Genomic DNA, 21,318 nt, shown 5'->3' on the forward strand with positions numbered 1-21,318 from the left:
AAGAGTAAGAAGTGAGGCTGAGAATTTCTATCCTGAGGGGTCTGCTTCTGCTCATCATGCTCAGCCCTGATCCCTGAGGAGGGAAAGAAAAGACAAGAAAGCCAGTGGATAACCAGCTATTTATCTGTTTTTACAAACACACGCATCCACTTAAGCGCAATGAACAGTCAAGTTCTCTACATACGGATCCACCCCACCAATGACTCCCAAGGATCACGCGAGCATCCTTGACTGAGTTAAAGGACAAAAGCAGCACCCTCCTTTCTCTCCCTCGCTACCAAAGCTGATATTCCCTGTCCTGTTAGGGTGGCTGTTGCTACTCCCTAGCCACGGGGCTGAAATAAAGAAAAACTCCAGCACAGAAACAGCTCTGAATCCCTCCACCTGCCCAGCAGGCTTCTCACCTGAAGGTTTTGGGTGTGTTATCTACAACTACCTTGCATACTCCTCCTTATGACAATTATGTGAATATTTATCCCCAGAGGAACTTCCAAATCAGTATTTATTCCGTACTGGAGAGTAATGGTCTAGCCTTGGGAACTTTTAAGAGAACCCCCAGATGACTCAAATGTGCAAACAAATTCGGGAAGCCCTGTTCTACAGGCTGCCCTGAGATCCCAACATATACTCCGCACACAATACTAAAACAAGCACCCGCAGCGTGAATGGAGTCTCTCTCGGATCATGGTCCAAACCATACATAATTCCTAGGAAACACGGCTCCCTTCAAGGATCTCCTCTAGCGTCCATCTCCAGCCACCAGTCTCCCATATTCAACCTTCATCCATCGAGACTGTCAGTGCACACGACCGAGGCCCATGACCCTGGGCATTTCAATCACTACTTGTTCATAGAGTCAGGCACATTTATTGAGAATCTATTCAGGGTTAGAAGGATGGAGGAGGCATATTTATTGAGAATCTATTCAGGGTTAGAAGGATGAAGGAGGCATGTTTAGTTTATTGAGAATCTCTTCTGAGTTAGCAGGATGAAGGACCAGCCTCCTGGCTTTGCATGGAATAGCCAACTACCTGGATAGTAGTAGCCAGGCAGTATTTTACCAGGAAGCTACGCGAGAGCTCTCTCAGGAAATGCTTGTGCACACCAGCATCCTCAAACTGGGAATTAATTCCATGGATTAAGAGTTCTCAGCATGAGTGAAAAAAGGAATCGTGTCTGGCAATACAGGGAGTGAAAGAAACAATCTGTGATTCATCAAATCACAGACCATCAGGGAGCAATGGCTGGCCGGAGGGACCTGAGTCCTGTCCCCCAAGCCTGCCTGTCCCATAAACTCCAAGGCCACGGGAAGACAGGAGAAAGCCCAGAAAGGGTTGGAGTGGACTTCAAGAGGTATCCATGGCCGCTTCTCCCCTGGTGGCCAAGACGGCAGGGTGGAATCACAGAGTTTAACACTCTGTTCAGTGTTAAAAACAATTAGATATAATTGTTTCCTCTATGCCCCCCTTGGGGGCAGAGCCCAGCCCTCCAAGTTCTCGGTAGCTCTCCCCAGGGTCTAATGGCATGCCAGGAACATAATGGTGTTAAATATTTATTGAATAAATAAAGGAGGAAATGCAGATCCCAATTATTGATGGTGACGCTGGGAAACTGCAGAAGTTCTCTTCTGTTCTCAAAAACGGGCTTTCCCCATCTAAGAAGTGTTCTGCGGATGGTGCCAAAGTTCATGTTCAGAACTTCGAAGACCCCATCTGTGACCACACAGCCTTCTGGTGTCCTCCTCTGGAAGAACTGTCACGGTGACCACAACCGGAACCAAGTTTATCATTCATGAAAATCACCCGAAGAAACAGCCTTTCTTGGGTAACCCCCGACATGGCCAGAGACAGGCAGTGTGCAGAAGTAAGACACAGGATTCTAAACAGGCGTCCTTTATCCTATCAAAAGTCACGGGATGAAAATGCAAAGCAAAGGTCTGCTGGGTGACATGAACGGATGTCGGAATACAGGCCAGCTCACACCCCACAAGCTTACACCTTCAAAGTCAAATGACTGAATGGCCGGGCGGTGGTGGCGCACGCCTTTAATCCCAGTACTCGGGAGGCAGAGGCAGGCAGATCTCTGTGAGTTCGAGGCCAGCCTGGGCTACCAAGTGAGTCCCAGGAAAGGCACAAAGCTACACAGAGAAACCCTGTCTCAAAAAATCAAAAAACAAAAAAAAAAAACCAAATGACTGAATGATAACCCAAAAAGAAAACCATGCACTCTGAGGAGAGGGGGCGACAGACCCCCACTCTGACTGCTCTGGCTAAGTCCTGCACCCCTTTCAACTTCAGAAACCACAGCACACTGTTCCCCAGAACCCCTTCCCTACCAGAGGCCTATCTGACTAATACCAGCCTCCTGGGGTCAGAAGGGGTCCAGAGGACCCTCCACTTGGGAGAACACCCTCACCCTGGACCTGCCCATCTCACTCCCACCTTCAAACTCCCCACAGTCCCTCAGGGTTCAGAGTCTCCAATCTTCCCTTGTGACTCTCCCACCTAACACCTGACTGACACTGGGGGGTGGGGGTCCTCCACAGCCTCTGTATCACTGCTTCATCATCTGTGGAGAACCACTGAGTTGGGCCTCGGGCCTAGAGCCCCACACTGCCCTTAAGAAGGAACAACGGACCGACCTGATAATCGTCCACTCAATCTGCTGCCTGTGCACTGGAGTGAAATGCTTGGGGCCTGTTTCTCAGCCACCTACAGACCCTGAAAGCGGGTAACCTCTAAAGCTACTTCAAGCCAGAAAGCGTGCTCCAAACCCACATGCCCAGCCCTTCTGGTCCTGGTCCTGGATAGGAAGGCCACAAGTCCAGGTATCTCTCCCCATAACTCTGAAGTCTTCCCTCGAGCAAGACAGAATGGGGAAAGGGCTTCCCAGGGGACAGTACCAGTGCTCAAGGCCCAGCTTGCCACCAGAGGGTCTATGAGCTTTCAATAAGGTGGGTGCTCTGTTTGCATGATTAATACCAGCTCTGGGAATGTGTACTTCGAACTAAAAATAAAATCAAGTAAAAGCAGGCGGGGAAACAGTTCTGTTGATGAAGTGAGGTTGTGAGTTCAGACCCCCAAGGATCCACATAAAAGCTGGACACGGTAGTACATGTCTGTAATCCCAAGATCAGCCACACCGGGGACAAGCAGATCTCTAGACGCCCTCTGGCCAGCTAGGCTGGCCTATGTGGCTGAGGTCCAAGCCAATGAGCCTGAAGTCCGAAGCGCCTTTAGATTGGATACCCAAGGTTGTCCCCAGACCTTCACACATAAGCCATAACCCACACCTGTGCGCATACCCACCCACCCACAAAGAGATAATAATAACAACAACAACAATAATAATAAACGGTAAAAGCAGTTTTTAAAATATCAAAGTCCACCGACTTTTGGCTTTTTCCTAACATTCCTCCATCCTCCAGGACAAGCTCTCACTAACAAAACAGGGGCTCCTCTCTCGGCCCAGCACAAGGCTGCAGCCCTCACCCCCCAACCCCCACTCCCAACCCCCACGCTGAGTGGTGGCTTCCCCCTACTCCGCTGCCTCCTCCCTTCACCACACACAGTCCTCATTCATTCAGCAGAGGTCAGGCGCTCGGCGCTTTAACTTTCTTTTCAAGAGGAAATCATTTCAACAACTGCTAGTCTAATTTTAAAAATAACTGTCTCATTGTAATGCAGATATAACCTCTAGTTTTCTTCTCTCCAATTTTTTTTGGGGGGTTAGGGCATATTAATTATACAGAATAATAGGTTTCACTGTGCCCTTTTCATACACGCATAGATCACTCTTTAGTCATATCCAACCTGTATTAACGGCCCCGCCCCACCCCAGCCTTCCCCTCCTCTCTTCTCCTCTCCCTGATCTGAGTCTTGGTTTCTAACACCCTTCCTTCCTTCTCATGCCCGCCACGCCCCGTGTGTGTGTCTGTCTGTCCGTCTCACTGTGATATATAAAGCCCTAGCTGGACTAGGACCTCCCATGTCACCTGAGCTGGTCTTGAACTCACGGCATTCCTTTCTTTAGCTTGAGTCCTGGGATTACAGGCATGCACAACCAAACCCAGCAAGTTACAAAATCAGTGAAGTGGGTTTATTAGCAGGTTCTCCTTGCCTGGCGGTATCGGGGGATACCTAAAATCTGAAGCAAAACTCACAGCATGCCTGTGTCTCAAAACCAACCACTTCTGGTCCTGTCTGGCAGTTCTTGTGTGAGATTTTAGAAGGACAAAGAACTTAGGGCGCACAATGCCTAACAAGTATTCACAAGGCAGTCCATAGTGTCAAAAAAGATGAATTTTCCCATTATTAACTAGAAATCCATATCTACAGCTAAGTAAAAACTTAAGTCCCCAAATAACGCAGATATCCGATAAGCATAAAAGAGTGACAAAAAACCTTTAATTATCCCCAACATCTTATAAAAGGGACAAGTGCTGAAAATACCCGATTAATGCATACAAAGCGTGGTCGTCAGAAGAGGGCCTGTTCCAGGTGATGATGAGACAATTCATACACTTCGCTCTTTTCTTTCTTTCTTTTTTCTATTACTGTCAGAATTCAGAACTGCATTAACCTTGGCCCACTGAGAAGAGACTGTATAATTAGAAAACTATATTTTTCAAATTCTCTCGCACTGGGGCCTGATTAATCCTCACTGTCTCACGTAGGCGGTTCTCGGGAAGTTTGACAAATTTACAGGATGTACTCCATCCTTGTTAGATGTAAGAGATTCAGCATTTTATAGATTTGACTTCCATCACATCTGATGTGAGGAGACTAATACAATATCTATTTTAGACACCAGGACTATCACAGCTACTCAAGTCGAAAAGGAAAAGAGAAAAAAGAAAACACATTTGAACGATGCTAAACAAATTCTAAGTGCTACACATATAACCCGGTGGTCACAGTGTCACCCCCAGTGACCTTAGTCTCCTGGTGAGACATGAGAAACACTGGAGCCCCATAAAATCTGGACTCAGACAAAAATTTGTACACACACAGACACACACACACACACACACACACACACACACACACACACACCTCCTGCTTCTAATCCAAGACAAGTTTCCCTTTTCTTGGACTTTACCCTGCAATTAGTAACGGACATGAAATGGGGTACCCCAGTTTAAGGCTGATGTATCCACGTTATTAACAAGCGGTCCCACCTCTGTTCTGATGACCCCACTCTTTTGCCATTATTCTCCAAATTAGAATCTACGTGAGTTTACTCCGGGGGTCCCAGGGTGTCAGAGTCACTAAGTGTGGGCACCTGTCTAGGGGCACACCTATGTCCACCTCACCCTCACTAATGTGCAGATGCCGGGTGGAAACTTCCACCCAGAGAGAGGAAGGGCACACACTTCTCCAAGATCCATTTAAGGAACTTGCTTCACCACGGTGTCTAGAACTAAAATGGAGCTTCGACTACTGATCTCTTAATTATTGAGAGATACCCTGACAAGGCCCCATATGTCACTGCCGGCCTTCCATGGACCTCTCCTTCAAGGCAATAATTAACCACAGCCAAGCCCCTGAAGTCACACGCCACAGCCTCCACCGCCCAAGACACTGCCCGACCCCAAAGGCTCACTTTGTAACGGCTACCCCCAAATCTGCAACCAGCATTTCTAGAAAGTGCTCCCCAACAATGTCATACCTATGTGGTAGGGGGCACGAGAGCTCACAGACCACTAGGGACACCAGGAATGTTAATCACACAGGGCTGTCTCCTCAAAAGACAAAATGAATACCTGTTTCCACCCAGAAGGTCGGGAGTGGAAGCTGTTAATGACCAGGGGATCTTGGCTGTCTGTAGAGCCGGGCTTCACCCAAACGCCCCCAGAATGCTTACCCCAGATTCTCCTTCCCCAAACCTTTAGCTTTGTTTCTCGGTCAATAGAACTCTTCCTTGGGAGAAGATGTCAGATGTATTTTATAGCCTGCTGACCTCTATGCTAACTCAGCCAGAAACCACACCAGGTCCAATGCCCTTAAGCCACGGAACCCATCTCCATGATCACATGTATTTTGCAAAGGAGTTTTGATGAATTCACGCCTTAATCCTCCTCCTGGGAATTAAATTACACAGGAAACATTTTTCCCCAAATTGTACCATGTTTAAATATGCTTACAATAAACTGCCTGGTGTCAGACTCCACAGCAGTGGGTCTCAACCTTCTTAATGCTACGATCCTTTAACACAGATCCTTATGTCGTGGTGACCCCCGACCATAAAAATATTTTCACTGCTACTTCATAACTGTAATGTTGTTACTGTTAGGAATCGTAATGCAGATACGTATTTTCCGAGGTCTAGGGTGACCCCTATGAAAGAGTCCTTCAATCCCCAAAGGGGTCGTGATCTACAGATTGAGAACCACTGCTCTAGAAGTTTTGGACCCAGGACCAGCTAAGTCCTGCTGGCCTGAGTTTTGTTTTTTACCTGGCCTGGATCATTTCCCTGTTGGCTGTGACACTTGCAAGGGAACCCCCACCCCCCAAAACACATACACACCGGTACCCAGTCTTCCCCTATAGCAAGGTTTACAACTGTAAAGTGGCAGGCTGATAAGTTATCAGGGTTTCCCAAGGATCTCAAGCCCAGCCTCTCAGAATGATAAAACTCTGCCTTTCTCTGGGCATAGTTCATGAAGAACACAGAATTATGCTAAGGAAGCCTTTGTTACCACAGGTCAGAACTTGGCAGAGAAAGGATGGCTTTAACCCTAGGAGATCCCCATGATGGTGAAGACTCCTGGGAGATGGACAACAGGGTCTTCTTTGATGAGCAGAGGTGACTGAGGAGGAGAGCATTTTTGCCTGGCCAGCCAATGGACTATGTGTGCACGCTAATGCCTCTCCCTTCCCCCCGGCCCCACATTTAGCCAGTGACCTTTCTCCTCAGGAGATCATGGAAGACAACCTCACAGCCTTCTGGCATCAAGGACACACAGAATTCCTCGAGAGACAAGAGAGTATAGTTTGTATGTGGAAATGAAAACAGGAAACTGAGATTAATTCGGAGAGGCCCAGCCCTAGGCTGGGAAAATGTCTATTAACTTTCTGTTTCCACCCTGTACCCAGAGAAGAGGTGACATTGGAAAAGAACCCAGATCTAGAAAAGAAGGCACAAGCCTCTCACTCAAAAGCAGCCAAATGCCCCAGGTTCCAAGCAAGGCTCGAACTTCTGTAGCACCCACAAACTATTCAAGCTACTGGCTGCTGCAGCAACTTCCTGGGGCCACTCGTGGAAGAGGGCACCCCAGTTCTCAGAGCGGCTGCTGACTCTGTCTTTCCCCTCTTCTTCCTCCTTACGGTGCCCACTTTGCTGTCCATCACCCCCCACTTCCTCAGTTCAGGACTCTGATGGACTTCAGTATGTACGAGCTTCAGCCTTCCGACCAGAGAGAAGTCCCCACCACCACCCCGCCCCCGCCCCCGCCAGAGACCCTACAGGGATCAGAATCCAGTAAGGGCACGGTGCACAAGATCCACCTGGTAGCTAAAGTTAGTGTTGCTTCCTACCCTGTAGGGTGGCCCCAGAGTAAGCGGGTGGCCCTGGGTGGCACACTTCAGCTGGACCACAGGAATACATTCCCACCCCCTCTCGGCAGCTCTGTTTCCATCCCATCCTCTACCCCCTTCCTCTGCCTCTCAATAGAGCTGCTGGTAACAACTCAAGGCACCCAGGGGAGCCACTTAGCCCCAATGGTAGTGCTTAGGGCTAAAGACATTTCTGACTGTGGTGTTTCCATTATTGATAATAAAGCCCCCAGAACTCTAATTACATTGCTTCCCTATGTGCTAAGGGCACACAATCAGGTCAGGAGGGGGAGGAGGTAGAAATAACTGCATTTTTATCCATGGCTGAGCCAGGCCAACTCCGTTCCTACTGCTCACAAGAAATACACGGGCATTGCTGAAAAAGGATTGAAAAGGTACCAGGAGCGAGAAAGCATCAGCCACCCTCCGACAGTCTCTCTGTAAATATACACAGCCGGGCTTCAACACTTCCCTCGTGGGTCCCCAGCTTTTAAAGGGTAAATTGGGAGTGCACTGGGCAGTGGAAGAAGAGTCAGGATCCATGTTCTGGGGCTCATTAATTCCAGCTCCAGGAGGACTGGCCGCTTCAGGCAACTCTGATTGCATCTCAGCGAGAGGGGTGAGCAGGATGAGCCGACCCAACTCTAACTTGGGATTTTCCAATCCATGCAGTTCTTCAAACTGCCCTACATTCCTAGGGCGGTCCCCCAGCAGCTGCTCCCAGGCCTCAGCATCCTTCTCCGGCTCCAGCTCCGTCAGCTCATTCTGAACTCATTCGAACCGCTGGACTCACGCTCCACTGCGGCTCCAGAACTTTCCATGGCTGCTGTCACCTGGTCCCTCTCTGCCCAACGTGTCCCCGCTTCTTCTCACTAAACACGAGCCTTGGGAAGCCATCCCTTCCCCTGTCCTGAAACACCTCCCCTCTTTTTCCTTTTCTTACGTTTTTTTCCCACTCTACTGGATGATTTTTTTTTTTATCAACTAACAAATGCCTGATACAAAAAAACAAGAAACTAAAAATAAGAACTCCCGTCTCACAAACTACACAACTCTGTCTCAGTCCCACATGGTTCCAAGGCTGGGCCCTGTCAGAGACACACACTTCAAAACTCTAGCTAAATAGTACCCCGCTTCCTCCAACTTGGCTCCAATCTGGCTCTGAAGGCTACCACTGTTCAAAGTGCTGTTGGCAACACCAACGCCGTGATAAACACAGACTCGCTTACTCTACAGGACTCTTGGCAGACCTGGGCACAGCGGAAGGCTTCATTGCCACCCACCCCCCACCCTGCCCCCTCTTTTTCACACAGCTCTGCGGCCCTCCCTTCAGTCACACTGCTCTTCATCAGGCCCTCCCTCTTACACCCAACCGCCAGGTGCTGAGGTCCTCATGGGTCAGAACCACCTGTCTCCGAACACACTCCCCTCTCACATCACCCATGGAGACACTCAGACGCCCAACCCGGCAGGGAGGGTGTCACCAACCGGGTCCTCTTTCCCCACCCCCACCCCACGTGGTGGTGCACACGCAGTCTGGCCAGGAGCTTGCACAGCCTCACCCTTCATCCCCCCGCCCCCAATCTTGCCCCTCCCACTGCCCGCTCCACGACAGGGTGCTATTGCCTGGAACTGCTGGGAGGAAGGAATGAGTCTTCCTCTCCAGCTCCGCATCAGCATCAACCCATCTGCTTGACACGCTCTCCAAGTCAGCCACATCGCGTGCTCACCTGTTCCTCCTTGCTCCAGCACCCTCTCACCTCCAAGGTCCCTCCCTCTTCTGCGGCTGCCTCACAGCTGGGCTGCTGTTACCACTCCTGCCCCAAACACCCATCACACACACACACACACACACACACACACACACACACACACACACACACACACGACCCGCCTTAGTCTATTTGGGCTGCTCTAACAAACTGCTACATTCTAAACGACAGATGTGGGGTCTGGAGAGGGTCCCCTTCCTGGGCTGTAGACGGAATCTTCTCCCTGTGTTCTCAAATGGCTAATTCCACTTGGCCTGGGTGTCAGTGTGTGTGTGGCTTCCACACGTGTGTACACACACACACACACACACACACACACACACACACACACACACGCGCGCGCGCGCGCGGAAGCCAGGAGCCGACACTGGAGTGTCATCCATCGTCACTTCTGTAACTGAGTTTTTGAGACACAGCCTCTCATTCAACCTGGAATTTGTGGATTTAGCTAGAAAGCTAAGGAGCCCCACGATGCTCTCGTCTCTGTCCCTCAGCACTGGGGTGACAGATGTGCACCACCACAGCTGGCTTAATGTGGGTGCTGGGGTTCCAAAGTCAGGGCTTCATGGTGTGCCATCACCCAGTTCCTCACTGAGCATCCTTTACAAGGGTACTAACCCAAAGGCTCCGCCCTCTGGATCAGACGACCCCTTCATACCACCACGTTAGCCTCCAACACGACCTTTGCTCTCAAAGCCTGGGCTACTTCTTTTCTGGGCACGCATCATCCCACCAGGGAGCTTAACCCAAGCAGTCCCACCAGGGATGCCTCACCCATGCCCAAACACCGACCTGCCCATCTCCCCTGATGGGCTCCATCTGACCCTTCAGATCTCTGCTCAAGTTACTCCCTCAGAAAAGGGGCAGCCAATAATGTTGGTTTATTTCACTCACATTAACATCTACCTCCTCCACAATGAACTTGCAGGTGCTGTGAAAACGGACCAGAGAGCGCGTGCATTCTGTTTACCATTGGCACAGTTCCTGGCATGTAAGAAACATACAGACATGCTGTCCCGGAGTAGCAGGCAAACGGATACACGGGAAAGCACTCTGCAAAACACCTATAAAATGTATCTCTAAAGCAACATGACTTGAGAGACCGGCTTCTTCCTGAGCCGACACACTCAGGCTGATAGAAGAACAGATGATTCGTTAGTATTTATTTAAACTCCCCAAAAGGCGTTAACTCATTTGCAGAGGGGAAAAAAAAAATGGCCAAGGGTTCCGCTTCCCTTTATTCACCTAAACTCAAAATTAATGGCATTTCAACCAAGTCTTTTAATTGCAGAATTTAAAAATTCATACTCAGTTATCATATTCAATATTTTAGACTTGCTATATGGCATCGATCATGGGAAAGAAGCAAAGAGATCAAACGTGCACTTCCACCGAGGAGCCGGTGCGCAGTCCTTCAGGTGGCCAGGTGGCAGCGTGCTAGCCTCTGCTCCCACCAACGGTCAGCGTTCACCACTGGCATCTGCCAGGGCCCAGCACTCACCTCTGTCCAGATGAAGACCACCACCGCTGCTTGATTCACAAAAGGATTCTCAAGTTCTTCCCACCTGATCTTAAAGTCACCTCTTTCCTCCACGCAGGTCATGTGGTCAAACACATTCTCTCTCGCTTGTATACGGTTCCCCAACCTTCTCTAACTTAATGCCTTTTAGTCTCCACATTTGCGGGTAGCCTGTACCCTGTAGCTACTCCCTCCTACTCTTGAACACTGTCTCTAACTGGTTTGTATTTACCCTAGAACTGCGGAGCTGGAGACGCAGCTCGATGACAGAGAACTTGCCGAGCATGCACAAGGCCCTAGGTTCGATCCCCAGAAACCCCAAATGGGATCAAAAACTAAAAGAAAAGGGAAGGGAGGTAGGAAGCCTGAGTCTATCTACGAATTCATCCTTATATACAATATGACGTTCTCCATGTCACTCACAACCACTTTCATAGCCTGCAGCCTTGTCTGAGCATGCCTTCAGAATTCAGCAAACAGAGCAACACGAACCACACGCCATTGGTTACTTCATTAGTATTTTTTCTTTGAAATTACAGATGGTAGCGTCTTCAGCAATGATCCACAAAGAAACCGAGAGGTCAGGAGGGTGAAATATCTCAGCAGGGAAAAGCACCTGCCACGCAAGCCTGTCAACCTGAGTTCAACCCCAGAACCCGCATAAAACCGCCAAAAAGATGCGAAAAGCCAGCTGCAGTTTTATGGGCATCTGTCATCCCAGCATTCTTATGGCCAGTGTTCTAGCGGAGGTGGAGACAGGAGAATCACCCAGCAGCTCTCAAAAGCATGCACGGGCACACACAGGCAACACAGTTTTTTATTAAGCTGAGAGACAGACTGAGACTCAGAAGTCCATGCCGAGTGCCATGTCTAAACTCTACTACCGCCAGGAATAACCAAAGAAGATGAGGAGGAACCCAGGACTCCTGATGGCTGGCCCGGGCGGGGTCTTTTCATGAGAATGTGATCACTGCTGTTTTCAGTAAACTGGGGTTTACTGAGCTGATATCACAGACAGGCACAACCCATCCAGACAGAGACGTCTTAGGACATAAAAGCAAAGGGCAATATAGACATAAACCCCCTGAGAACCAGGTTTTCCTGCCTGTGTACTGGCTGGTTTTCCCTCAACTTGATACAAGCTGGAGTCATCTGAGAGGAGGGAGCCTCCACTGAGGAGATGCCCCCATAAGATCAGGCTGTAGGCAAGCCTGTAGGGCATTTTCTTAGTGATTGATGGGGGAGGATCCAGCCCATGGTGGGTGGGACCATCCCTAGGCTGGTGATCTTGGGTTCTACAAGAAAGCCGGCTGAGCAAGCCATGATCCCAGCACTCAGGAGGCTGGGAAGGGAGAGTTGCCATAAATTGCCTAGAGGCTAACACTGGCTACATAGCAAGACCCTGTCTGGGGTGGGGGAGGGGAACAGGGGCGGCGGCTGTTTATTATTATTTCTGATGAATTATTATCATCAGAAATATTCATTTGTGATGGAATGGGGAAAAAAAAAACTGGGGTGGGGGTGTCCATCAACAGTCTCACCCAGCTATGAACCTCAAGGTCGACAATACCAACCAACCTGGCAAGCCGTGCCCACCGGCACAATAGTGGCGTGAACCTTACGCAGTTAACCGACTCTCTTGGAAACACCAACTTTCCTGCAAACCTTTTACTTCAAGGTAGAGTACAAGACTCCACCTTAGCACACTTCTGGTCACCAGCCTGAGAGCTTCTCTTTGGAATAGGGAGACAGGGGTGTTTTGATGGCAAGGACTAATCGCCACAGGCAGACATTTTAGCTTTGCCCACATCTGCTCTATAGAACAGGGATTATTCTGTTACTGACCAGCCTTTCTAGATAGTCATAATGAAATGATCACTGATGCTTTAAATATGACTAACCCCGTGCCAATTAAAAAAAAAAGAAGAGTACTTTATTTGATAGAAATCAACTACATCCACAAAAGTTATTTGTTCCTTCCTGAATTATACCTCAAGGTGAAATAGTCTTATCTCAAGCTGGGTAATATAAATGGCAATGAAAAGACCCAACATAGACCTGAGTTCCCACACCATGGTAGCCTGCCTGCTGGTTCATTAAAAACAATCTACCTGATTTCCGTCCTTCACAAGTGTTCAAAGGTTTTTCCGTTGGTTATATTAGTTATTTGCACAAAAGTCCCCAATTAGACCGCTGTCGGGCCACAACTCATGGACAACCAGGCAGGCAGGGGGAGGGAAGGCAGAAAGCTACATACAAAATGAAATTCTGCAGAGAGACAGTGTGTCATCAAATGGACGGATCTGCCTCACAAAACCAGAGGGGCGTTCGGTTTCAACCGGAAGAAGCTCTTAAAAGTGGCGAGGAAGTCACAGCTTTGAGGAGGATCAGCTTCCTAACTTCTTGATAAATTAGTTTCTCAAGTCTAACCTTTTGGATGCCAAAGAAATACATCACATGCATGGCAGTCAGGAAAATGTCAGTGTTCAGGGGGGGTAAGGCAAACGGCCACGTAATCACTAAAATGACATCTCTGCATGCTTAACGATATGCTAAACATGAAAAATAAAGATTAAATTTAAATACAGAATTTAAAGAGGCTTTGCCACACGCTGGCAAAAGTGGTGAAAGTTGCCATGTGGATCTGTCACCTTAATGAATTCCTGGTTTTTTCAACATTTCATTCCCAGCACCACTTTCTCCCTGGGCGAGCGCATGCCCGTGCACGCTGTCTGTGTGGGTGTACGTGCCTGTGCATACACGGGGGCCAGAGGAGGACCCTGGGTGTCTTGCTCCATCACTCTCCGCTTTAAATCCCTCGAAACAATTTGACCCACCAAACCTGGAGGTGAGGCAAGTGGCTAGCCAGCCCCAGCGACCTTCCCGTCTGCATCTCTCACCGCGCTAGGGTTGCAGGGCTATGCAGCTACGTCCTGCTTTTTTTTTTTTCCCTGCGGGTACCAGGCGTTTGGACTCAGGAGCCTCCCGCTTGCGCAGCAGCAGCAAGTGTTCGTACCTGCTGTGCCATCCATCTCCCCCGCCTCGGCAGCCCCGTGCATTCTCTCTTTAGAGTATTCCTGTGGCAACAGGAACCGATTCCGGTAGAAGTCCACAGCTCCATTTCTGCCCAGTGCACTCAGAGTGAAGGTGCCGCCACCCACTCCTAGGGACATCAGGACTGGGGTCCCTAACAGGACAACATGTGATATGGCCAGCATAGTAATCCTGCTTCCTGACCTGTAGGGGTATTGTGTTCCCCCAAAATATTGTGCACACTAATAAACTTATCTGGGTTAGAGAAGAGAACAGCCACAATATTAAACATAGAGGATAGGCAGTGGTAGCACATGCCTTTAATCCTAGCATTCCAGAGGCAGAGATCTACCTGGATCTCTGTGAGTTCAAGGATACAGACAGGCATGGTGATTCACGCCTTTAATTCCAAGGAGTGATGGCAGAAAGCAGAAAGGTATATAAGGCGTGAGGACCAGGAACTAGAAACTTTTGGCTGGTTAAGTTTTTAGGCTCTTGAGCAGTGGTTCAGCTGAGAGCCATTGGGATGAGGACACAGAAGCTTCCAGTCTCAGGAAACAGGACCAGCTGAGAAGTTGGCAAGGTGAGGTAGCTGTGGCTTATTCTGCTTCTCTGATCTTCCAGCATTCACCCCAATACCTGGCTCCAGGTTTGATTTTATTAATAAGACCATTTAAGATTCCTGCTACACAGACCGAGGAAGAGGCATGCTCACACACGGAGTCCTTTCAACGGTAAATAGCAAGGCTGCAAACGCAGGGCATCATGGGAGTGTCACAACCACTCTGTAAAATTCCCAGAAGCCCACCAGGCAAAGAATTTGACTCCACCACAGCCATAATGTCTCTAAACTATTTCATCCAAACTTGCTACAAAACCCCAAGGAACAAGCCATCTCTGATTTACCAAGAGTATTTTGCCTCCATTTTATAAAATGTGGTATTTTGATGAACTGTGCGTCACTGTAATGAATTTCACAAAAATGTCAGCTGAATACTTCGTGAGTTTAGCAACCCACCCCCTCTTCATAAAAATAAAAATCTCCCCGAGTCTTTTTATATGGCAAATTAGATAAATTTGCTGCCTCCTGTTTTTTTTTTTTTAATGTTGCTCATCCGGAAATTGCTCCCTTGAACAAGGCTGCCTTCTTCTTGACGCTGACTGGCACAGACATCACACCAGCTTTTGGATTTTTTTTTCAGGGGTGGGAAAGGAATGAATGGGAGAGCAGTTTCTTTAGCAGGGGGGTTTTCCTTTTGCCTATTAAAATTTAATCATAATCAAACAGCTTCATGAAGTTTTGATCCTAAGGCTGGAAGAACAAAAACACCCTTTCAGAAGCCCTCTCAGGGGAGACAGCCCAGAAAAGGCTGTCTTCCTATGAAGCTACCAGCATTCTGCGGTTCCCTTCTCCCCACCAAGTGTCAATCACGGCTGATGACTTCAAGCTTGCAGAGGAATGAATAAAGGGGAACTAAGTTGCATTATTATTGGTAAACTCAGATTCGCATGATTTGTCAAGGCTCCCCGGCTTGGTCACTCTGGGATGCTGTGACAAAACACCATACTGAATTCTTATTGTTCTGATGACCGGAGGCCGAAGATCAACATGTTGACTTCCGGTGAGGGACCAGGTCTAGGTTTACAAAGCCACCAGCTTCTTCAAGGGTGGAAGCAAGCCCTCTCTGGGGTCCCCTTCTAAGGGTACACTTGCCCATGGTGACTGTACAGGAGGGCTCAACCTTCAAGGCCCAATCACCTCCCACGGTCCCCTCCTCCAAACACCATCCCTTTGGAATCAGGCTGCCAGCTTAGGAATTCCAGAAGCGACAGACGCAGCCCACCACACTCCTCTGAAGAAACATGAACATACGTCATACGGAAGTGGCTTTCAGTCTGACACTAGCCCAGGCCACCACTCCCCTCCCCAGGTACTTGATTTCTGCTCGACTGCAAAAAAAAAAAAAAAAGATAACCAATGTCTTAAAGAAGCTGAATTCCACAGCAGACAGGCAGAGCGCCACAGCAGAAATGGCCCCAAGGCTCTCCAAACAACACAGGCCACCTCACTGCTTCAGCTGTCCACCGAACCAGCTAAGAACCGTACTGCTAAAGACACAACAAACTCTGGTTACAGAAAGAGAAACCAAGCTGGGACTCGCCTAGAAACCTCCTCTCTGCTAGCTAGCTTTCACAGTGCCGGAAGGTTCTAGACAGGCCGCGGAGAGAGAAAAGCCATCAATGGTATTACCCAAGAGTGAACCCCTCAAGCTAGAGTACCAACCCTCCAGGCCAGATGGACCACTGGTAAAATAGCGGCCTGAGGTTATGGAGACAACCAATCACTCCTGGAGTGGATTTGAGGCCAGCTCCACGGGAAGGAATTCATGTTTGATACCATTCAGCCTGGACAAAAGCTCTTGGTGAGGGAGGTGATGACCCTGGGGAGGATGCTGCTACTACTACTGTCTTGCTAATGGGCATGTTGTCAAACTCTATTCTAAATATTTGTGTCTGTACATGTAGAGGAATGCCGCCCTTAACCTTGGCCATAGAAACTTCTCTGTGCATCAGTCAGTAGTTCATGCAGACACTAACAACTGATCAAAGTTCGGAGGGGAGGTGAGTATCGGGCGCTCACCGCTAAATGGGACATCTGTATCAACACTTGCCCCCTCCAAGGCTCAGGAAATACCTCAGAAGGGGAGGCGGGAAGAATATAAGAGGTAGGTGATGGGGAGATGCGCTGGGAAATGTCTTCTGGATATGGCCTGACTGTCACACTCAGGAACCCACTGCAGCTGAGGTTGGTTGGTTACCCGCACAGGATCGGTCCACTGAGATCAGTCAACATCCGAACCGGCACCACTAACTGTACTCAGCGGGTCACCAAAAATACAAGAGAGGAAATGAAGGAGGGAGGCAGGCATTTTAGGGTGCCTGGAGGGAGGAGCTGAGGCGCATACAATCAAGACCCACTGTTTACATGTATGAAATTGTCCAAGAACAAATAAAAGATATACCATTAAAGACATGCACACACACACACACGCACGCACGCGCACACACACACACACACACACAGAAAGTGACCCTGCCCAGGAATCAGACGTCACCCTACACATGAAACATTACAGAAGGTGCTTGGAAAGGGGTAGAAGCAGATGCTGTAGACTTAGAAGCCTGGGATACCGTGGAATATACTAGAAAGGGTTAGGATTCCGGCCACTCCTCCAGCTGTAGGACCGCACATGCGCGGTTCAGCAGCTACGTCAGGGGTCTTACTTACGTCTTACGTCACCAGTGCACTGGCAAACTCGCACAGCACTGTCTCGAAATCTGAAACCTGTGCATACGTGGGTGGCATAGCTCCGTATGCCCACCCGCACATGTGCAGGGGAATCCTTAAAAAGCCGGACACAGGCTCCTCCCCTCTCCTTCTGTGTCCCCCCCCCAGTGCCTCTTCCCAGGCCTAGTTCTTCTGTCCACCACCTCTCTTCTCCTAATAAAGCTCAGATACTGGGTTTCGTCGAGCCCCGTGACCTTTCTCGCACGGTAACCGGCGCCGCTTATTATTTAAAACCAACAGAAAGGACCTGGTGTGGTCCCCACGCACCTGTAAAGGCCATCTGATAAATAAGATAGCACTGTAAACCCTGATGACATGCAGCACCTTTGGTCATGACATGACAGATCTGAAGCTTTTCTGTTTAGATGAAGGTCTCTGTATCGGACAACTTTTCCCCATTACGGCGTCCCTGACAGAATCGTCTTGTCACGCTGGCTGGCAAAGGCGCAGGGGCAGGACCAGCTCCTGCCTGTGGAGGCTGGAACCTCTTGCTTACATCATGGCGGATCACAAGCAGAGAAGGGGACAGGCTGGAGCTCAGCCTCCCTCCTTCCCTCAGGCCAGGGCCTCGGCCTGGAAGGAAGTGACACCCACATTCCAGGGCAGGCCTAACCCTTTCAGTTAATCCTCTCTCATAGACAGACAGAACCTCCCTCATAGACACACCCAAAGATGTGCCTTACTACCTTACCTGGCCGTTCTTAATCCAACAAGGTGACAACAGAAATTTGTCCTTACGGACCTGCTGACTTAGCAGTTAAGAGCTCTTTAAAAATCTCAAAGGGTTCCATGTATTGTGGGGGAGCGGGGGGAGAGAAACAGCTTGACCATACAGTTGCCATGACAGGCTTGGAAGCCCAGACACAGCTTCTATGACAGGCTTAACTGGCAGGCAACACCCAGATCCAGGAAAAGCCATAAGCTGACCCTACCCAGGGAGGGCCTACGTCTAAGAGGAAGTATCTGACATCCCAAACATTCCAACCATTAGAAAAGGTTAGATAAGATGGCCAGATGTCCCCGAGTCTAGCACACACCTTTTCCCGTTTTACAGATACACCTAGACAAAGGTCAGCCAATCAGGGTCCTAACCCTGGATATCCCCTCACCCCCAACCTCTGCTATGATAAAAACTCTGCCCCACCTGAGCTCAGGGCTCTCTGCTCTCACCACTGCATCAGACAGAGACCAAGCTCGGAGCTTGAAAATAAAAGCTCTCTACTTTTACATATGGGATTCGGTCTCCGTGGTGGTCTTTTGGGGGTCCCCTCAATCTGGGCATAACATTATCTATCCTTTCTTATAGAGAAGCTTGGTTAACAATTAACAGATGTGAGAGAAGAAAAGAGTTATAGCATCCAGTTATGGCCTTATTTATTTTATTTTATTTTAATTAAGATTTGTAAGCTTCAACAGAAGTTTGAAAAAAAAAAAACGCCTCTGAACATTCTTCTAGATGCCAGGCAATCTGAACATTCACCTCTCAGTGGCTTGGAAAGCCCTGGAAAGGCAGGATTGAACGCAAGTGTACACACAGCCGTCATTATTTAGACTTTAAAGCCCATCGTTAGGTGTATTATAATGGTAGTAATACTAAATGCCTTTTAAAAACCATTTAATACCTTCTACAATTTTTATGGCACATCAAATTACAAGGTTATTCTCGTGGAAGAAAATTGTCTACACTCTAACACAGCTACACATAAAATGAATAATTGATGAGCGAAGGCAGAGAGCTCTGAAAACCTAGAGGTATCCCATGGATGATAAAAAATAACGCAGACAGACAACCGCTGCTCAGAAACCCAGCAGCTCCTCAGTAAAGAACAATCAGTGAGCCTGGACGGACGCCTGCATGGCTTTGGTTCCTCCTGGGAAGGCGCTCCAAAGGCACCCTCCCCGCCCTTGACAAAAGTGACAGCTTCGGAACAAAGCTGGTCACTCTGAGGTTACAGAGCACCATGCAGTGAGGAGAGAGGTGTGTGTGTGTGTGTGCGTGTGCGCGTGTGTGCGTGTAACTCATCCAGAGCATTATCACAAACACGCCCAGGGCTCTCCGTGACTGAAGGCACAGGCCCCACTTTGAGAAGGGCCCCGTGACCCCTGGGGACCCTCCAAACTGCACTCTACATCACTGGTTATCTTTAGCAACCAGCCTGAGGACTGATCACAGACTGACATTCCGTGGAAGAACTCGTCCTCACTGGAGTTCGGAGGAAGGACCCATATGTCACTGTCCCGACCCAGTGAAATATTGACTGGAGTGAGTCATACATTTCAATGTAGATTTTCAACGTATCGACCTTTTTGCTGTGACCGTTCTTAGATGGGACATCGAACTGTACGGTGAAAAATTATTTTTTTGCACAGATGTCAAAACAACTCATCATTTCCCCCTCTTTCTTCCCATCAGAGGCTTAGGGAATCAAAACCAGGGTGACAAGGTTTCTAAAACATGCGAGCATATTCCTAACATAACTCAAGACCACGAGCTGTAGCTTGGCCCCGGGGTTGGGGGAAGAGTTTCACACACTCCCAATTTCTTCTGAGATCTTGCCACTCCTACCAGGGGTGAAATGAACTGACTCTTCAATCCCCTTAATCAGGAAACTATTTTTTTATGCCCTGGAGACCCATGGACGCTTTGTAGCTGTCTCTACCACCTTTTACTCCTTCAATGCCCTCTTTTTTCCCCCCACAAACATGCAGGATTTGCCTGTAAGCAGTTTAGAAAGAAACTTCTGGGGCTTATTTAAGAAGATTAAGGTCCACGAACATTAGTAAAAAATACATAAATTAGACTTAAAGGCAGCCATGGACTTCCTCACGAGGAATACCCAGAGGAAAAGCCCACCAGGGAAGAGTCGACAAACGAGACAGGTCTTACATCAAAGCCTTGTGCTTGATTTCCGGAAGGCACAATCCTTCCCATTTAGACGACCTTAATCTACTTTGCTTCCAACAGAGTCAATCTGTTCGTTCTCAGACATAAATACCAGGTGTAACGTTACGAAAAGTCAGAAACGGAGACATGCCACCCAATGAGGCTCTCTTCTGGAATTACCTACCCAGACAGGAAAAGCAAAGCTGATTCTCCTCCTCCACAGGTCTCTGGAGGGATTCGATTCCCACTGGGGCAAAGACTGGAGGAAGCACCTGCTGGGGTATCAATCTACAATGTCCCCTACAGGCTTATGTTTTTGAGCACCGGAGTCCATAGCCTGTGAAGCTATTTTCAACAGTGTACAGCTTTTAAGAAAATGGGGTTTACCTAGCAAAATGGCTCACCGAGGGTGGACCTTTAAAGGTTGGCTTCTGGTCCACGGGCTGTGAACCGACACTACCTTACACTTCCGGGGCCAAGGACAGAGCCAACCCGATGCCATGCCATCCCCGCCGTGATGGACTTAGAAACGGAGCGACCCACGAAACTTTTCCTCCTGTACGTCATTTCTGTCAAGTTTGGTCACAGCAACAGTAAACTAACATGGCACCTCTCCTAATTTCAAGGTGAGCAGCCGAAGAGCCAAGGCCAAGGTCTTCCTTTTCATATTGCTGCCTTTGGTTTTGAACACAGCCCACGATGGGACCAGAGACCCAAGCAACAAGAAGAGGAGCTGTACCACCCACCTCCTGAAGCTCAGCTCAGGCTGGTACCAGCTTTCCCAGAGATGTACTCGACTCGTCCTCCTGAGGCCAAGAAGCCGAATGTATCCTGCCTCTCAGCAGAGCAAGGGGAAGCCCTGCCTGGTTAGCAGAAACAGCACTCGGCAAACTGATTCTGCTTTCCCAAAGTAGAGAAACGACCTACAGAGCCACGGGACCTGTATCCCTGGTCTCTCTGCAAAGGGCCATGGCCTTCACTGAATGCTCTGGTGTCCACAGGCTCTCAGGCCACCGTGAAACACACCAGACTCACAAAGGCAGCAAGGCCCAGGACCTCAGGGCCAGCCTGAGTAACAATGACCAGGCTTCCGTCAGTGGCTCTCTTGGAAACTTTAGGGATGGGCACAGGCGGAGCTGGAGAGATGCCTCAGCTCTCAACAGCACTGGCTGCTCTTGAGGTAGACCCAGACTGGGTTCTCAGCA

At 48.9% G+C, this 21,318-nt stretch overlaps 1 protein-coding gene across 6 annotated transcripts in view; it reads right to left on the bottom strand.

The window, feature by feature from the left end:
* The window catches only part of Dctd (dCMP deaminase), a 93,694-nt gene that overhangs the window by 4,759 nt on the left and 67,617 nt on the right, over nucleotides 1–21,318 (bottom strand). The window lies entirely within an intron of this gene.

Source organism: Peromyscus maniculatus, chromosome 17, assembly GCF_049852395.1.
Source record: "Peromyscus maniculatus bairdii isolate BWxNUB_F1_BW_parent chromosome 17, HU_Pman_BW_mat_3.1, whole genome shotgun sequence".
Lineage (NCBI taxonomy): Eukaryota > Metazoa > Chordata > Mammalia > Rodentia > Cricetidae > Peromyscus > Peromyscus maniculatus.